General features: G+C 41.5%; 1 protein-coding gene across 2 annotated transcripts in view; it reads left to right on the top strand.

Moving 5' to 3' along the window:
- The window catches only part of LOC116972526 (KAT8 regulatory NSL complex subunit 1-like), a 100,747-nt gene that overhangs the window by 37,280 nt on the left and 43,844 nt on the right, over positions 1 to 19,623 (top strand). The window lies entirely within an intron of this gene.

Here is a 19,623-nt window from a genome sequence, read left to right as displayed (position 1 = left end):
TGGCAACAGCTCTACTATCTGTTCCACTGTACAATTTTTAAACTATAGATCTTATCTTGGAAGGGTGGAGTTATTTATTACAAAGAGGTCTGAGTGGAACAATGATGAGATACTGCTGCCAGATTCAATGCATAGACAACAATGACAATTTCCGATAGTTTTCCTGCTGTGGATTTGCAGCAACAAATGTCTTAGCCAGGCATGTTATAACTTGTCACTGGATGAATGTTAACTGCTCAATATATCTCACGAATTTTGCTCCAGCAACAGTACCCCAATCAGCTAAATAACAGTGAATGTTTGACGAAGGGTCCCAATCCAAAACCTCACATATCCATGTTCTCCAGAAATGTTGCCTGACTTGTGGAGTTACTCCAGCACTTTGTCTCTTTTTTAACAGTGAATGTATGATATTTTCATTTCCACTGACTGCGGGGGTTGGTATGGGTGGGGCAGAGCTGCAGGATATAGCCATAGAAGCAACCAATGGTGTTTGTCTGTGGAATGTATTTTGAGCTGTCCTTGGTCAGTTGAAGCATTGGTTGTGGGAGTAACTTGAGAATTTAGACTGTTCGACAAAATCATGCTTAGTTTCACAACATGTTGACATTTTATGCTGTGCGTTACATTTTCCAACTTGACAGACATTCTCCATACATAGTGCTTTCATGATTAAAGGGCAAGAAATAAAACCAAATGATGCATTTGGTAAGAATCTCATCTGGGACACATGACAATAAAACACTCTTGACTCTTGAAGTAGCTTGTGAGGAGTTTGTAATACTGACATTCTGAGAAACGGCTGTGCTAATCAATTGGAGAATAAAGGGTCTTTAAACTGAGGCCATTGTTTGCCTCATGATCGTCCATGATCGTTATTTTGTGTCCAGTTTTGGTCACCTTGTTATAGCAAAGATGCCATTAAGCCTGGAAGAGTGTAGTATGACATCCATTTAAATACAGACATTATTACTGGATCTCAGTGCTGCATTTGACACGGTCGACCACACCATATTACCAGACCGATTGGAAAACTGGGTTGAACTTTCTGGCACAGTACTAAACTGGTTTGAATCCTACTTAAAGAACAGAGACTACATTGTGTCTATAGGTAATTACACATCAGAGCGGACAAATATGACGTGGCGTTCCCCATGATTCCATTCTGGGGCCTCTTCTGTTTAACATCTACATGCTCCCACTGGCTCAGATTATGGAAGACAACTAAATAAGTTACCATAATTATGCAGACGACATACAAATTTACATAACCATATCACCAAGAGACTGGTCCAATACGAATACTGAGTAAGTGCATCGAACGAATCAACGATTGGATGTGCCAAAACTTTCCTCAATTAAACAAAGACAAAACAGAGGTAGTTGTTTTTGGAGCCAAAGAGGAACGATTAAAAGTCAGTGCTTAACCTCAATCGGCAATGTTTAAAAACCACGGACAAAGTCATAACTCTTGGTGTAGTCATGGACTCAGACCTGAACTTCAACAGCCACTTTAGGACAATTACAAAGTCAGCCTACTATCACCTTAAGAATATATCAAGGGTTAAAGGACTTATGGTTCAGCAGGATTTGGAAAAACTTGTCCATGCATTTATCTTCAGTAGACTTGACTACTGTAATGCTGTCTTCACAGGTCTCCCTAAAAAATCGATTAGACAGCTGCAGCTGATTCAGAATGCTGCTGCTCGAATTCTCTCCATAACCTTTGACACCCTTACTAATCAAGAATCTGTCAATCTCCACTTTAAGAATACCCAATGACTTGGCCACCACCGTCGTTCTTTGGCAATGAATTCCACAGATTTACAGCCTTCTGACTAAAGAAATTCCTCATCATCTCCTTTCTAAAGGTACACCTTTTAATTCTGAGGCTTGTCCGAGACTAGTGGAAACATCCTCTCCACATCCACTCTATTCACTACCCCCTTGTCCTTCTAAACTCAAGCGAGTACAGGCCCAGTGCCATCAAACACTCATCAAGTGTTAACCCAATCATCCCTGGGATAATTCTCATAAACCACCTCTGAACCCTCTCTATCACCAGCACATCTCTCCTCAGATATGGGGCCCAAAACTGCTCACAATACTCGAAATGCAGTCAAACCAGTGCCTTAGAAAGCCTCAGCATTACATCCCTATTTTTTAATTCTAGTCCTCTCGAAATAAATGCTAACATTGGTACTACTGGTTATTGGTATTACTGATTAAACTTATAAATTAACCTTTTGGGTACTCTGCACAAGCACTGCCAAGTTTCTTTGCACCTCTGATTTCTGAATCCTCTCCCCATTTAGAAAATAGTTGATGCCTTTATTCCTACAACCAAACTACATGACTGCACACTTTGCTATGCTGTATTCCATCTGCCACTCCTTTGCCTACTCTTCCAACTGTCCAAGTCCTTGCTTTCTCAACACTACTTGCCCCCCCACCTATTTTTTTTTTTTATTATCCGGAAACTTGGCCACAATTCTCCCATTCAAATCATTGATATATGACGTGAAGTGGCTCCAACACTGACCCCTGCAGAACACCACTAGTCACTGGCAGCAATGAGAAAAAACCTTCTTTATTCCCACTCGTTGCCTTCTGCCATTCAACCAACCTTCTTTCCATGCTAGTATTTTTCTCTAATACCTTGTTAAGCAATGTTCTATGGTTTGTTTTCATGATTACTTAACATCCCTGTACTTTTATAAAAATCTTTATTGCTTATCCCAATTTCCTTTGAAAATTGATTAAGGATTACATCCTATCCTGTTAATTTTCAACCTTTTAATAGAATATTAATTGTGGAAAATGGAACAACATATTGCACAGATTGATAATAGTTTTATTGCAGCTTGTTTCTGTGTGGTCATGTTTCAGTTGCTGAGTTTTAATTTCATAATTCAGTTTTCTTTTAAAGTGGTTTGTGGTTTTGTGGGGATGCTGTCTTGTTTTGAATTCATGCTCTACTTTGAAGATTTTTTTCATTGTACCCTTCATTGCATTAAGAGTGTAACAACCAAATTGCTCCTAATGCTATGCAAAATCAACAGCAATCTCCTATTTTTAACTTCATTCCTTTTTATAATTGTATGTTTTTGTTGTTGGACAACGCACCTGCATATATACAGTACACTCTTAGATTGATTTGTGTAATGATCTGTTTCCCAGTTCTATGCATGTTTTTTTGGCGTGGAGGGTTATGGGGCTTGTCTCTTTTAGGCGACTGCACGAGACTCTGCAGTCGCCACATGTTCGCGGTTGGTTGCCGGGGAGTCGCCTTCATGGTCGTGAGGAGTTCCTGCATTCTGGGAACTAGTTGCGGCCTCACTAAAAAGGCAATACGGGGAGAAAACATGAGGTACGAAGGTAAGCTAGCCAAGAATATAAAGGAGGATAGTAAAAGCTTCTTATGCATTTGCATAGGTTGATTTAAAAACTTCAATTTTAATCAATTGCAGATGTTACTCAAAAATCTGGTTTCACAATATAAGCAGTTCCTGGGTACGAAAGGGATCTGTTTTTGAACTGTTCGTAACCCAAATTGATTCATGTTTAAAATGAACATAGTGTTTGGGAGAGTTTTGCAGAAACAACTGTGATGGGTGAGTGAGCAGACTTGGGCTTGAGCTGCCACTCAACTGCTGCCCTGACTCAGTGAATGAACAAGTGAGTTTGCTCTGCACTCCAAGTTCTGCTCGGTTCGACCCAGACCGCAATTGTCGCAGCTCAGGGGTGTGAAAAGGGCAGTGGGGAGAAAATGCATTCATGAATGAATGCCCTGTTTCCCCCTGACAAATGATGGCTGTACCCACGAGCAGCCAGCACATCAATCCTCATACACGCCTCTGCCTCAGCAGCATACAGCTGCACGTCAGGTCACTAACAGTGACTAGTGGGGTGCTGCAAGGCTCAGTGCTGGGACCTCAGTTATTTACATTATATATTAACGATTTAGATGAGGGAATTAAATGTAGCATCTCCAAGTTTGTGGATGACACAAAGCTGGGTGGCAGTGTGAGTGTTAAGGAGGATGTTGTGAGGCTGCAGGGTGACTTGGACAGGTTGGGTGAGTGGGCAGATCCATGGCAGATGCAGTATAATGTTAATAAATGTTAGGTTATCCACTTTGGTGGCAAGAACAAGAAGGCAGATTATTATATGAATGGTGTCAGATTAGGAAAAGGGGAGGTGCAATGAGACCCAGGTGTCCTTGAACATCAATGACTGTAATGCCCCTGTCCCACTTAGGAAACCTGAACGGAAACCTCTGGAGACTTTGCGCCCCACCCAAGGTTTCCGTGCGGTTCCTGGAGGTTGCAGGTGGTGGAAGCAGGTAGGGAGACTGACAAAAACCTCCGGGAACCGCATGGAAACCTTGGGTGGGGCGCAAAGTCTCCAGAGGTTTCCGTTCAGGTTTCCTAAGTGGGACAGGGGCATAAGCCTGCAGGTACAGCAGGCAGTGAAGAAAGCAAATGGCATATTGGCCTTCATTGTGCAGTTGTACAGGGCCCTGGTGAGACAACACCTGGAGTATTGTGTGCAGTTTTGGTCTCCTAATTTGAGGAAGGACATTCTTGCTATTGAGGGAGTGCAGCGCAAGTTCACCAGGTTAATTCCCGGGATGGCGGGACTACATAGGATAAAATAATGGGTCGACTGGGCTTGTATTCACTGGAATTTAGAAGGATGAGAGGGAATCTTATAGAAACATATAAAATCCTTAAGGGATTGGACAGGCTAGATGCAGGAAAAATGTTACCGATGTCCTCAACTAGAGCTCACAGTTAAAGAATAAGCGATAGGCCATTTAGGACTGAGATGGGGAAAACTTTTTCACCCAGAGAGTTGTGAATCAGTGGAATTCCTGCCACAGAAGGCAGTGGAGGCCAATTTGCTAAGAATGGAAGAATTGACCTGCCTGAGTTGCCACATCACTCAGTGGTTCAATGATACTTTATTGTCACATGTACCTAGGTGCAGTGAAATACATTTTTTACATACAGTTCAGTAAAAATCTTACTATACATAGACATTATAATGCTTAAGTACAAGAGTGTCGGAATAGAAGATTACATTGAGACAATACACAAGAATCATCACGTTTCTGACACCATGTCCAAAGTTGTTAAAAATGTAGAGCCTTAGTAAAGCAGCAAAATGACATTTAGGGTAAGAATACCAAATATTGGAATCTAAGGCAGTTAAACGCATAAGAGCAGAGAAAAAGAGAGTCCGCCATTCGGTCCGTCAAACCTGCTCCTATGTTCAATATTAAGATCATGATTGATGCTCTTGACAGCAGGATGCTGACACCCTTGTTCGACTTCAAGGGTGAAGAATGAAGTAACTTGGACTGAGTGGTAAAATATACCAGAAGCCCCATAACTGTATTCATGGAAGAATAAGCAGTTTGGATGTAAAGTACAGCTGCAAAAGGCATTGTTAAGCACAGCTGCCCAGTCAAAAGGATAACCACATCTAGGGTTTGCCATTTCCTTATCTCTCAAAAATAATTCCTTCTGCCTCAGTCTTTAAGGTGTCTGCAATAACTTATCTTTTCTTTTTTTTATATCCATAAATGCTTTGCTTTCTGTTTGTATTTCTTATTTTGTTATTGTAATATTCTACATTCCCTTATTGGTTTCAGTGTCCTCCTTTGATTTTCACCATAGAGTGATAAAATGTGGAAACGGGCCCTTCTGCCCAACTTGCCCACACCGGCCAACAATGTCCTAGCTACACTAGTCCCACTTGCCTGGGCTTGGTCCATATCTCTCTAAATCTGTCCTATCCATGTACTTGTCGGACTGTTTCTTAAACGATTGGATAGTCCCAGCCTCAACTACCTCTTCTGGCAGCTTGTTCCATACACCCACCACCCTTTGTGTGAAAAAGTTACCCCGCTGATTCACATTAAATCTTTTCCCCTTCACCTTGAACCTATGTCCTCTGGTCCTCGATTCTCCTACTCTGGGCAAGTGACTCTGTGCATCTGCCCGATCAATTGCTCTCATGATTTTGGACACCTCTATAAGATCACCTTTTATCCTCCTGCGCTCCATGGAATAGAGACCCAGCCTACTCAACATCTACCAAAAGCTCACACCCTCTAATCCTGGCAACATCCTCGTAAATCTTCAAACTCAGTTTTAATGTTTCATGCATCATTAAAACTCTTTTACCTTGATCTTATAACATTTTCATCTGCTTATGGTAGTCAACATTGGACCACTTTCTAGTCGGTTTTTGTATTTAATTTGTTATGATCTATATACATCAATTCTTCAAATGTTAGTCATTGTACATTTATTGCTTTACCATTTAACATAGTTTCCAAATCTACCAAAGCCAACCCATGAATCACACCTTTACAGCTTGCTTTGTTGAGATTGAAGAAACTCGCTTTAGATTGAGGGAGATCACTTTAAATTTGTTACTAAATTCTATTAAATTTTCTTTCCCAAACGAAAAGTTGTCACTCTCCTTAAAATCTATTAAATTATCTTTCCTAAAAGAAAAGTTATTATCTTACACTCATTGATCATATCTCAATCAAAATTTGCTAGCTTCCCTCGTTATTATCTCAAAATGCCATTTCTGGAAACCATTTTTTGTGCACAACATGATTTTATCCTCCACAATATTACAGCCGATTTGGTTTGCCCAGTTTTTTTAATCTGATTTAAACTTCCCCATGATTGTAGCCTTATTACATGATTTGCACTTGCCCTACCTTCGTAGTACTGATTGGGGTAGCTAAAAATAATTCCCACCAATATTTTCTGCCTGTTGCTGTTTGTTACCACTACTCACTGATTTATCCTGTCAATATTCCAAACTATAATTATTTCTGCATTCCATATTTTGTTAGCAGGTTTATCCCTCCTTTTCCATTTTACAGTCCTCATCTAAATGTTAAGTGGTTGGAAAATATAATTCAGTACCGTGTTTGCTGTGCAACCAGTTCTCTGTCATGAATATTAATTAAATTGTACCGATTTATTTCTATTTGAACCATTAATTCACTTCCTGGTTACAAATGCTAACTAAGTAGCTTTGCAGAAAGAAAGTTAAGATCTTTTTCCATCTTAACCTCCTCTGAAGGAGGGTCAGGTTTCTAAATAATCCATTTTCTATCAGGGTCATACTCTCTCATGTTATTTAATATACATGGGAATAATAGTTCGTTTTTTTCACTATGATACTATTTTAGTGACCTGGACATACAATCTAATGAAAGTGAAATTCGAATGACCATGATCGTTTTATTTAATTGAATTGAATTGAATTGCATTTTTTATTTTATTTTATTTTGTCATTCAGACCTTTCGGTCTGAACGAAATTTCGTTGCCTTGCAGTCATACATATAATAAAAACGACACAAACACACAAATTTAACATCCACCACAGTGAGTTCACCAAACACCTCCTCACTGTGATGGAAGGCGAAATCTTAAAGTCTCTGTCTCTTCCCTCTTTGTTCTCCCTCTGCGCCGAGGCGATCCAGGCTCCAGATGTTGTGACCCCACCGGGTGATGGTAAGTCCCTCAATCTAAAGCGAGTTTCTTCAATCTCAACAAAGCAAGCTATAAAGGTGTGATTCATGGGTTGGCTTTGGTAGATTTGGAAACTATGTTAAATGGTAAAACAATAAATGTACAATGGCTAACATTTGAAGAATTGCTCCGAGAACGGGCCGGTTCAAACTCCGTGGGTGATCGCCGCCGCCACAGCTCCGAGGTCGAGTCGGGTCGCCGCTGCTGCTGCCGCCGCCGGAGCACCGCCACAGCTCCAAGGCCGAGTCGGGTTGCTACTGCCGCCACCGCCATAGCTCCGAGACCGAGTCGGGTCACCGCTGCCGCCACCACAGCTCCGGGGTCGGGTCGCCACTGCCGCCGCCACAGCTCCGAGACCGAGTCGGGCCGCCGCCACAGCTCCGGGGTAGGGTCGCCACTGCCGCCGCCACAGCTCCGGGGCCGAGTCGGGTCGCAGCTGCCGCCACAGCGCCGAGACCGAGTCGGGTCGCTGCTGCCGCCGCTGCTGCTGCCGCCGCCACAACTCCGAGGCCGTGTCGGGTCGCCACTGCCGCTGGAGTGCTGCCATAGCTCCGAGGCCACCAGCTCCGCCATTAGGCCTCGGTGCAGACTGAGACGGGGAATATGACAGAAAAAAAGTCGCATTCCCCCCCCGAAGGAAGAGACCAAAACATGTTTCTCCCGCCATACCCACACACATACACAACTTAATAAAACAAAAATTAACTAAAAACAGGACAAAGGAACAAAAAGAAAGAAAAAACAGACGGACTGCAGGCCGGCCGCAGCTGTTAAAAATTGGAATTTTATTTTAGTTCAAACTCTCACGTTGTAGAAATTCAACTAGTTTCATGCAGTCTTTGTACATGATTCCAATTCCAGTTGAAGATGGTTGCTGTAGTTACTCAGCCATCAAAAGTATAGAAAAATATATTGCCTTTCAACTATTAAAGAGCAAGAATAAAAGGTGTGAAAATTATTTCCACATCCTGAATGTGATTGAAGTTGTCAGGTATTGAATCCTTTTCCCAAAATTTTCATGATTAGTTATTTAAATTCACAACCTCTAATGTATCTTGTACTTGAGTAAGATTGATAGGATTTTAAACTATGAATATATATTAATATTTTTATGTTTTAAAGATGAGAACCATCCAGAAACTGGGGTTTATGTTTGTGCTGGTTTTGATGTTGGCTGCTACAAACTAAATATACATTTGTTAAGATTATCAGGTGTGATTCTTTTTTAAAAATCTGTTATCAAGATCAGTTTTGCTTTTGGCTTGATATGACATTGCAAATTACTGTTTGATGTACATGGTCACATAAAAAAGGTTCTGATAGATGGTCCGAAGAGATAGACATTTAATTATTCTTGTGCTTGTTCACGAGATCCATGTTTAAACTGCTCCAATTGATTTCCCCATTGCATTTTTTAAAGTAGTCATTTGTGCTGAGCTAGAAACCCCAGAAAGTTGCGATACTTTTAACAACACCATCTGTGGCCTTTCAAGCTATTCAGATTCTGAAATGTCAAATGTAGACATATATATTTCCATGTTTCAGTTTTAGTTTATTGTCACGTGTATTTATTTTCATTGTACGAGGCAGTGAATAGGTTTTGTTGCATTTTATCCAGTCAGTGGAAAGACAATACACGATTACAATCGAGCCATTCACAATGTACAGATACATGATGAGGGAATAACATTTAATGCCAGGTAAAGCCAGTAAAGTCCGATCAAACATAGTCTGAGAGTCACCAATGCACCAATGAAGTGGATAATAGTTCAAGACTGCTCTCCAGTTGCGGTAAAATTGCGGCCTAATGACAGCTGGGAAGAAACTGTCCCTGAATCTGGAAGTTTTTGCACTTCTGTACCTGGCGGACTGGTGCGCCAATAACAACTTGGCACTAAACACCTCCAAGACCAAGGAGCTAGCTGATTATTGACTTCAGGAGGTCCCATTCTGGAGAATACGCCCCAATCTCCATTTACGGGGAAAGTGTGGAGAGAGTGTCCAGCTTTAAGTTTCTGGGCACTCACATTTCAGAAGACCTCACATGGTCCACAAACACCGCCGCGCTGGTCAAGAAGGCACAGCAACGACTGTTCTTCCTGAGGACATTAAAAAAGACTGGTCTGCCCCAACAGCTGCTGACAACGTTCTATCGCTGCACCACAGAGAGCATACTAACGTATGGCATCTCTGTGTGGTATCTCAGCTGCACGGAGGCGGAGAGGAGAGCTCTTCAGCGCGTCGTCAACAGAGCGCAGCGGATCATCGGGACAGAGCTACCAGCCTTGGAGGGCATCTACCACACGCAGTGCCTCAGGAAGGCCCTCAGCATCCATAAGGACTCATCACACCCCTGCCACGGTCTGTTTCAACTACTTCCCTCCGGCAGACGTTACAAGGCCTTCTACGCCCGAACCTCTAGACTCAGGAACAGTTTTATCCCAAGAGCTATAGCGGCTCTGAACCGGCCCTAATGAGTGCCCCCCCACCCACTCCCTTTGGACAGTCTCCCTCAGATGGTCACGTCAATCAATTCAGTTTGCTTATTTATGTATTGTATTTATTTACCTTTCTTGTACATCAGTGGAGCTGCACACTAAATCTCGTTGCACTGACGTGCAATGACAATAAAAGATATATTATTATTATTATTTTGCCGGATGGGAGAGGGGAGAAGCGGGAACGACTCGTCCTTGATTATGCTGCTGGGCTTGCCGAGACAGCGTAAGGGATAAATAGTGTCAATGGAAGGGAGATTGGTTTGAGTTACGTACACAATTTGCTACAATTTCTTGTAATCTTGGGTGGAGCTGTTCCCAAACAAGCTGTGATGCAAACCGATAAAATGCTTTCTATGGCGCGTCTGTTAAAATTGGTGAGGGTTGTTGGGGACATGCTGAACTTCCTAAGCCTTCTAAGGAAGTAGAAGCGTTGGTGTGCTTTCTTGGTCATTACGTCCATATGGGTGATCCAGGAGAAGTCGTTGGTGATATTTGCTCCTAGGAATTTGAAGTTTTTAACCATCTCTACTTTGGCGCCATCAATGCAAACTGGGATATGTGTACCTCCTCGCTTCCTGAAGTTGATCACTATATCTCCTTTGTGTTGCTGACATTGAGAGAAAGGTTGTAGTCTTAACACTAGGACACGAGGTCTCAATCTCCTTCCAGTACTCCAACATCATGATTTGATATCTGGCCCACAATGGTGGTGTCGTCTGCGAATTTGTAAATTGAATTAGATTTGTACAAGGCTGCATAGTCGTGGGAGTACAAGGAGTAAAGAAGGGGGTTGAGAACACAGCCTTGTGGAGAACCAGTGTTGAGGATGATTTGTTCCCAGTCCTCACTGATTAGGATCTGTTGGTCAGGAAGTCCAGGATCCAGTTACAGAGATGAATGCTGACTCCAAGTCATGTGAGTATGGTGCATGTGCACACATTTTTTTTTTTTGTCCCCTACCCCCTGACTCTGATCATTATGACCCTATTTGATTCAAGATGACACATCAACCATGATTGAATAAACTGATGGAATAAGCTTCAGCATCAGAATGACTTTGTCTTTTCTCCTGGTTTACTAAATTGCAGCTTTGTTCAGAATCTTGAACCTGCTAGGATTGAATTAATTATTGCTATGTTTTTTTAATTATGGGAATAATTTGCAGAATTTAGAATTCCAAATTGGCAGTCTGCTTTCATAAAAATTGAATTTCAGTAATGTGGTTGTTGTGAGCTCTGCCGCATTTATTCATTAGTCATTGGTGGTGCAAGATAAGGGGTGAAGTAAGAAAACGTTTATGCATTAATTCAGGAACTCACTGTGAAACGTTGATTATTGATCATGAGTTTATTATGCTCCCTCTCAGCAATTCTTGCTATTGAGCATGTGCAGCGTAGGTTTACAGGGTTAATTCCCGGGATGGCGGGCTTGTGTACTCTGGAGTTTAGAAGGATGAGAGAGAATCTTATTGAAACATAAGATTATGGTTGGACACGCAAGAGGCAGGAAACATGTTCCCGATGTTGGGTGAGTCCAGAACCAGGGGCCACTGTTTAAGAATAAGTGGTAAGCCATTTAGAACGGAGATGAGGAAACACTTTTTCACACAGAGAGTTGTGAGTGTGCAATTCTCTGCCTCAGAGGGCGGTGGAGGCCGGTTCTCTGGATACTTTCAAGAGACGGCTAGATAGGGCTCTTAAAAGTAGCAGAGTCAGGGTATATGGGGAGAAAGCAGGAACGGGGTACTGATTGGGGATGATCAGCCGTGATCACATTGAATGACGGTGCTGGCTCGAAGGGCCGAATGGCCTACTCCTGCACCTATTGTCACTCAAATTCAATATGTTCATTGGAATATATAACTTTTGAAAGCAACACAAAATGAAAAGTCTTAAGAGTTCATTTTCCACATTATAAAGAGTTGACTAAAGTTGGGACTGCAGACTCTCTAGATAATTTTGCTTATAGGACATTGACATTGTGGCTTGTATCGGATGACCAACCAGTTGATTTTTTTGCGTGTTATTGAAATATCATCAATAAATTATTTTCATAAATATTCAAGTTTTGTCATGAAAATGTGATAGTTTTAACTCCAATTTTTAAAATGATAAAAGTGAAATATACTTGAAAGTATCTGGACAGGCCACTTTTTGTACAATAAAAAATCTGCGGTAAAGGCTTTATTCTGTATTTTATAATTTATAATTTAAAATGCCTTGTAGCAAAAAATGTATAGGGAGCGGTCAGATTGACAGTCATTATTAAAGGGGTAGCCAGGTTGCTCCCTGACTGACGCCTGTCAAATCCAGCACATTCCATGGATAATAAAGCATTTTACTAAGAGTGGCGGTTGTTATTTTAACAAAATAGACAGAGTTGACGTGGAAAAGCTTTTCCCACTGAGAGTAGGGAAGATTCAAACAAGGGGACATGACTTGAGAATTAAGGGACTGAAGTTTAGGGGTAACATGAGGAGGAACTTCTTTACTCAGAGAGTGGTAGCTGTGTGGAATGAGCTTCCAGTGAAGGTGGTGGAGGCAGGTTCGTTTTTATCATTTAAAAATAAATTGGATAGTTATATGGATGGGAAAGGAATGGAGGGTTATGGTCTGAGCGCAGGTATATGGGACTAGGGGAGATTATGTGTTCGGCACGGACTAGAGGGGTCGAGATGGCCTGTTTCCGTGCTGTAATTGTTATATTATATTATATGGTAAATTAAGCTGCAAGATGTCCTGGAGCAACACAATATTGGGTTTGTTCCTTTAACACTCTTCCTCCAAAATAACCCTGTTCCAACACAGTGTAGAGTTTGCAAGCTTACTATGCAAGTGCATGAGGCCTCAAGTGTAACTCCAACAAAGTGATCAGTCCTTTCTTATTCATAAATTCCATCCATAATTAATTGGACAATCGCTTCAGCATATTCTCTCTTTATAATGCTGTGACGCTGTTCCTAATCATCTGTGCCCCCATTTATCCTTCCTCATTTGCACCTCCCTCTATCACTTTTGAAGCTCCTGTCACATTCGAAGCTCTTTCCAATGTTAATCTGGCAGTCCTACCCATGTTACTGTGATTGCAATTATATTGTAATTCCATATGCTGACCCATGCTCTAAGCCCAACTGATTTACCCGTGAGGCTCCTTGCAAATAAATGCATTTAACCCTACTGCCCTCACCTTCCCCCAATGCTGCCTAATCTGCTTATATCCACTCCGGATTTGCATGATTTATCTTCCCATATTCGGGCCAAACTCTCCACCTATCACACCAAAATATTGCCTGTGCATTCCCCTCCACAGATGCCACCTCACGCACTGAGTTCCTCCAGCACTTTGTGTTTTGCTAATGTGCAGTGTGAATTTCCTGATTCTCAACTTATTACCAGGCTTTTTCGAGTTGCAAATAGGCTGGAGCTAATGACTCACAGCAAATTATGCTGAGCAGAAAACCAAGTCAGTTTATTCAGAAATGTTTAATGAGTAGAAGAAGCAGTAACTTCTCCCAATAAAATGGAATATTTGACCTTGAAATATGCAAGTGAAGGATAGTTGTATATAAATTATAGGTTAAAATAATTCAGCCACAAAAAACAGTGGTCACTAAGCTAGATTCTTAGGGTAATTATCAAATCTTTGACTGGCTGCAGAGTTTTCATCACATTTTTTGCAGACATTTTTAGTAATTTCATGTTTTGTTCGTAGAGTATATGAGAAACTTGCCACACGAGAAAGTAATTTGAAAAATTCTGTGTAACAGTTCTACTCAATCTTATCTGAATGCATTCATTGTTGCTTTCCATGCAACCTTGAGAAATTTCGAGAACTGCGCACATCTCATGTTGAAGTTAAAATTATCGTTTCAGGAAGGGGTTGGTTGGAAACCAGTAGTATTATCGATGACTACATTAACTCTAATTACATTCTGTATTTGGATGAGCTAATTCTAGTGCCAGATGATCCTGATAAAAAACCCTGCAAATGATAGAAATTTGAAAGAAAAACAGAAAATGTTTGAAGTCAAAGCATTTGTGGAAAGAGAAACGGGTAACGTTTCAGGTCACAGACCCCATTAGAACTGGGACTCTTCTTTAGAACATCTCATCAACCACTGGGCTCTTGAACCATGCAACCTACCCAGCAGTGAACTATTATGGAGTTTATAAACTTCTACTTACATTACTACTCAAGTGTTTCCTCATCTCCGTTCTAAATGGCTTACCACTTATTCTTAAACAGCTTACCTAGTATAATAGAAAAATTATTGTTTTATGTATATTTATTTGTCGTGTTGTTGCATTAATGCGACTCTAAAGTTATAGCAAGTAACAGTTTTGTTGTTCCATTCCTTGTGCATATGCCAGTAAAACAATTGACTCGTGAAAGGGAAAACTGGTTTGTTTTAGGTTGTTCAGAAGCTGGGGCAGAGATCACAGAGTGTGTGGGGGGGGGGGTTAGGTTATTTACCTAAAATTGGAGAATTCAATGTTCATACCTTTGGGGGTTGTAAAGGGCCTGTCCCACGAGCATGCGACTGCATGCGGCAAGCGCGACCTAACGTGGTAGCTTGAGCCGTACGGAGTTGTGCGGAGCTGGTCCCGACATCGCGCGGGGCTCCGAAAAACTGACACTGTCCAAAAATTCGGCACGGCAACTGGCCCGCAGCCGCATTGAGGCCGTACGCACCGCTTCGAAGCGCGAACTTCCCGCGGACTTCGCTCGAACTTCACGTCAACTCGTACAGGATCACTCGACCTCCGCGCGGCCCCCGCTTCCGGTTTGGTCGCGCTCGCCACATGCTGGTGGGACAGGCCCTGTATGGGGATCACTTGACCTCTGCGCGGGCCCCGCTTCCAGTTTGGTCGCGCTTGCCGCATGCAGTCGCATGCTCGTGGGACAGGCCCTTAAGGTGCTGTTCCTCCTTTGGCTTTCTCCCCCCCCCCCCCCCCCACTACAATTAGTATGAATTGTGTTCTATGCAAGATTCCAGCATCTGCAGTTTCTTGTGTCTACTTTTATTCTCGTTACCTTTGAGGTCATTTAAAGTTGTGGATTTGGTTAATTGCATGGATATTCCCTTGCTGCTATGCTCAGACTGAAACTCACCTCTGAATTTACAGTTCAAAATCTAGCTGCTGGCCAAGTAACCATGTCCTATTTCTATATGTAACCTTCCTTTGTTTAACAGCTCAGTGACTCAGCTAGTACAGTTACTGCCTAGTGACTTAGATTGAGTCCTGACTTTGGTACTGTCTGCATGGAAATCACATATTTTCCACATGACCTTATATTAAAAAAAATCATGATATTTGTTTCCTGAGATGTGTTGGTTTTTTAGGTTAATTTGCTACTGTAAATTGACCGAGTCTGTAAGTCAGTGATAGAATCTGAGGGAAGTTGATGGACATATGGAGAAAATAAATTATTGGAAAATTTAATGGGGGAGTAGGATTGCACTGTGAACTGGCAGAGTATCCGCAAGCTAAAATGCCTCTTACATCGTGTGGAAATAACATCTTCACTAGGACCAATACATATAGAGGGGTTATTGCTGCCAGATGTAGAACTTTGTGAAGGAGGTTCTGTGGTTCCTCCTGAAGTGCACTGGGCTTATAGCAGATTGACCTGTGCTGAGCAACACACATATCAAGGACTATGTCTTGAGCAAAAAACAACTACTGGGGGAACTCAACAAGTACGCAGTTTCCACAGAGGAAAATGGACAGACGATGGTTTGGGTCGTCCATCATTGTCATACAGCACAGAAATGGGCCTGTTGGCCCAACCTGTCCATCACGACACCTATCTACGCTAGTCCCAGTTGCCCACGTTTGACCTATATCCTTCTAAACCATGTACCTGTCCAAATGTCCCTTAACTGATTTATTGTACCTGCCTCAACCACATCCTCTGGCAGCTGATACCACATATGTACTATCCTCGGTGTGAAAATGTAAGCCTCCAGGTTTCCATTAAATCTTTCCCCTTTCATCTTAAACTTATATCCTCCAGTTGTTGATTCCCCACCAAGAGTCTGAAGAAGGGTCCCAACCCAAAACATTGTCTCATCTATTTCCCTCCATGGATGCTGCCTGACCCACTGAGTTCCTCCATCAGTTTGTTTTTTTAGCTCGAGATTCCAGCATCTGCAAGGACTATGTACAACAAGGTCCAGCCCAGGCCAAGGACTGAGAATGCAGAATTGTTCTAAGAATGCTCTTGATTGTTCACATTAATTTGGTATGGATCAGGCGCCACACATATTTCATCCATTTAGACATACTTATAGTTAGTCTTTATGGTTAACATAATTAGTCTAGGTTTGTCAGAATCTTAGTGTGTAATGTTTGATTGAACTTGGTCTTAATTTAAGGTCAAGTGAAACCAAAGACTAGTCATAAGGAATGGGAGTAGAATTAGGCCATTCGGCCCCATCAAGTCTACTCCGCCGTTCAATCATGGCTGATCTATCTCTCCTTCCTAACCCCGTTCTCCTGCCTTCTGCCCATAATCTCTGACACCCGTACTAATCAAGAATCTATCTATCTCTGCCTAAAAATATCCACTTGCCTTCACAGCCTTCTGGCAAAGAATTCCACAGATTCACCACCCATTAAAGAGAATGTCATTATGAAACCATTTAGAATATTTAGTCGTTAAGAATTTATCAATTTTGTCAGTATACTGAGGTGCAAGGTTATTTTCAACCATGGTCTGGTGGGATTAATATATTCTAGAAAGGAGAAGTGGGCATGGTGAGATTGTATCTGGAATATTGTGTACAGGTCGAGTCTCTTTTGTCAAGAGGGATACAGGAGATCAAAGGAATGTAGCCAAGATTTGCAAATTGATTATTCCAGGGATGATCTATGATGATGATACTCATCTATCATCACCCAGGGATCTATGGGTAAGGATTATACAACCGGGTCTGTATTCTTTGTGGTTTGGAAGAATGAGAGACAAATTTATCAAATACATTTCTAATGGTATTTGTTGGAGTAGATGCAGGAGTGATGTTTCTTTTGGTGGGCATGTTGAAAATAATTATTTATAGCTGTCTGTTATGACCACACTGTATTTATTTCCATTCCAGCACCTAGTAGCTATTTAGACCTTGGGATTCTCTTTAACGTTAATGCTATAACCGCTGTAACACTATATTCTGCACTCTTGGCATGCGAATTAAGCTTCTCACTGCATCTTACTCCATGATCTCCATGCAAAAAAAGTTGGGCATGATTTGTGCTTGGGCTCACAAGTGACGATGAACATTCAAGCCATGCTGGTGCCAGGCAATGTCCATGTGCATTAGGAGAACATTAAATCATTACCGTCTAAAGGTATTTCACTATTTCCATATTTCCCAGTATAAACATCCTGGGGAATCCCAGTTGACAAGAAACTTAACCAGATTGTCCCGTTAAGTCTGAAGCAGAGTCTCGACCTGAAACGTCACCCATTCCTTCTCTTCACTGATGATGTCTGTCCCGCTGAGTTACTCCAGCATTTTGTGTCTAACCTACCTTAAGATGGAGAGAAGGTGATAGGAGCAGATAAATACCCTGGGCAGAGGTGGTTAACCTTTCCTAATCAATTTTTTAATAGTTATTTATGACACCAATTTATGGAGAATTTACTTTGTTATTCCCATTGATGCCTTTTTTGCTGATTCATAATGCACACTCTGTTACATTTTGTCTTTTTTTAAAACAAATTTGACACTCTTGTTCCTTTTGGACCAATATTGTAATCATGCTTCGAGTTGAGTGGTCCCCATGAAACCCAAACTGGGCTCATGATCAGGTTATTGGTGCTTAAGTGTTATTTGGTAGCTCCAGTGGTATGATTGTGCTGAAGGAAGCTAATTTATTTTGTTACTTAGAGGAAGGATAAGCTTAAGCAGTTTTCAGTATTGCCAGGCAGATGCCAGTGTTGTGTAGTAACATAAAATGCCCTTTGAAAATACAGATATAGAACATCCATGGGTTTGCACTTTATTCATTTTAAGTTCCTCTTTAAAACTCAGATGTATCAGACGCATTTCTCATTTGACAAATCCCATGTTCATTCTGTCCAATTATATGTTTTTCTCAATCCCTTTTCTGCATTATGTGCATTCTGCATCCTTAATAATAGCAGCCAACATTTGTCTGACAACTGAGTATCTTACGTGCAGGTCCATGGTTCACTTCTTACTTCCTCTTTTGTTCGTGAATATTTGACTTACATTTGCTTCCTTTGAACTAACTTAGTTAAGTTCCAAGAACAATAACATATGACCCTGTTTTGGTAAAAAATAATCCACTTGGCTAGCACCCTGTCAAATCCTGGCACTCCCTTTTAGTAGCACTGTGAGATTACATTCCCCACATTATACTACCAGTAGTAGGTCAGTGGCATTCTATGCCATGGCAATTCAAATGCCCATGTATTTGCTTCTGACATGCTGTGAGGATCTCTCTCTCTATTACCCCCTTGGGCATTGTATCCAGAATTCAGACACCCTCTGGGCAAAAAAATTCTCCTCAGACCATCTCTAAACCTACCTTTATTTAAACCTATACCTTATAGTTTTAGACACCACAGCTTTTTTCTACCATCTATCATATCTATACATAATTTTGTATACCTCTGTGAGCTTCCTGCCTCAGCCATAGAACATAGAACAGTACGGCTCATAGAAACAGGCCCTTGACCCCGCAATGTCCGTACTGAACATGATGTCAAGTGATCCATTGCCTGCACGTGATCCATATCCCTCCATTCTTGGCATATCCACGTGTTTATCCAAAAGCGTGTTAAATGCCACTATCGTATCTTCCTCACCAGCACCATCCCTGGCAGAATGTTCCAGGAACCCACCATTCCTTGTGTAAAAAAAAAACTTGCCCCACACGTCTCCTTTAAACTTTGCCCCTCTCGCCTTAAAGCTATGCCCTTTAGTATCTTTTTTTTTTTGTCATCCTGGGAAAAAAGATCTGACTGTCTACCCTATCTATCTATGCCTCTCATAATTTAATATATTTTTATCACGTCTCCCCGTAGGCCACTGTGTTCCCGAAAAATACAGTCCAAGTCTCAATCTCTCCTTGTTGCTAGTATCCCCTAATCCAGGCATCATTCTGGTAAACTTCCTCAGCACCCTTTCCAAAGCCTCCACATCCTTGCTGTAATAAGGCGACCATAACATACAATGTTCCAAATGGGGCATAATCAACATGCTATAATGCTGCATCATGACTTCCTGACTCTTATACTCAATCCCTGATCTATGAAAGCAAGCATTACATATGCCTTCTTTACCACTCTACTTTTGTTGCCACTTTCAGGGAGTTATGGACTTGGGCCCCAAGATCCATCTGTACATCAATGCTGTTAAGAAGTGTCATGCCATTAATTGTATATTTTCCCATTACATTTGTTCTCCCAAAGTGCAAAACTCACACTTGCTTGTATTTCACTCCATCTGCCATTTCAGCAAATGATCCATATCCTCGTTTATACTTTGACAGCCTTCTTCACAATCCACGACCCCAGCAATCAT

Source organism: Amblyraja radiata, chromosome 4, assembly GCF_010909765.2.
Source record: "Amblyraja radiata isolate CabotCenter1 chromosome 4, sAmbRad1.1.pri, whole genome shotgun sequence".
Classification (NCBI taxonomy): Eukaryota; Metazoa; Chordata; class Chondrichthyes; order Rajiformes; family Rajidae; genus Amblyraja; species Amblyraja radiata.
The sequence above is the reverse complement of the archived record's forward strand: the minus strand, read 5'-3'. Positions and strand labels throughout refer to the sequence as shown.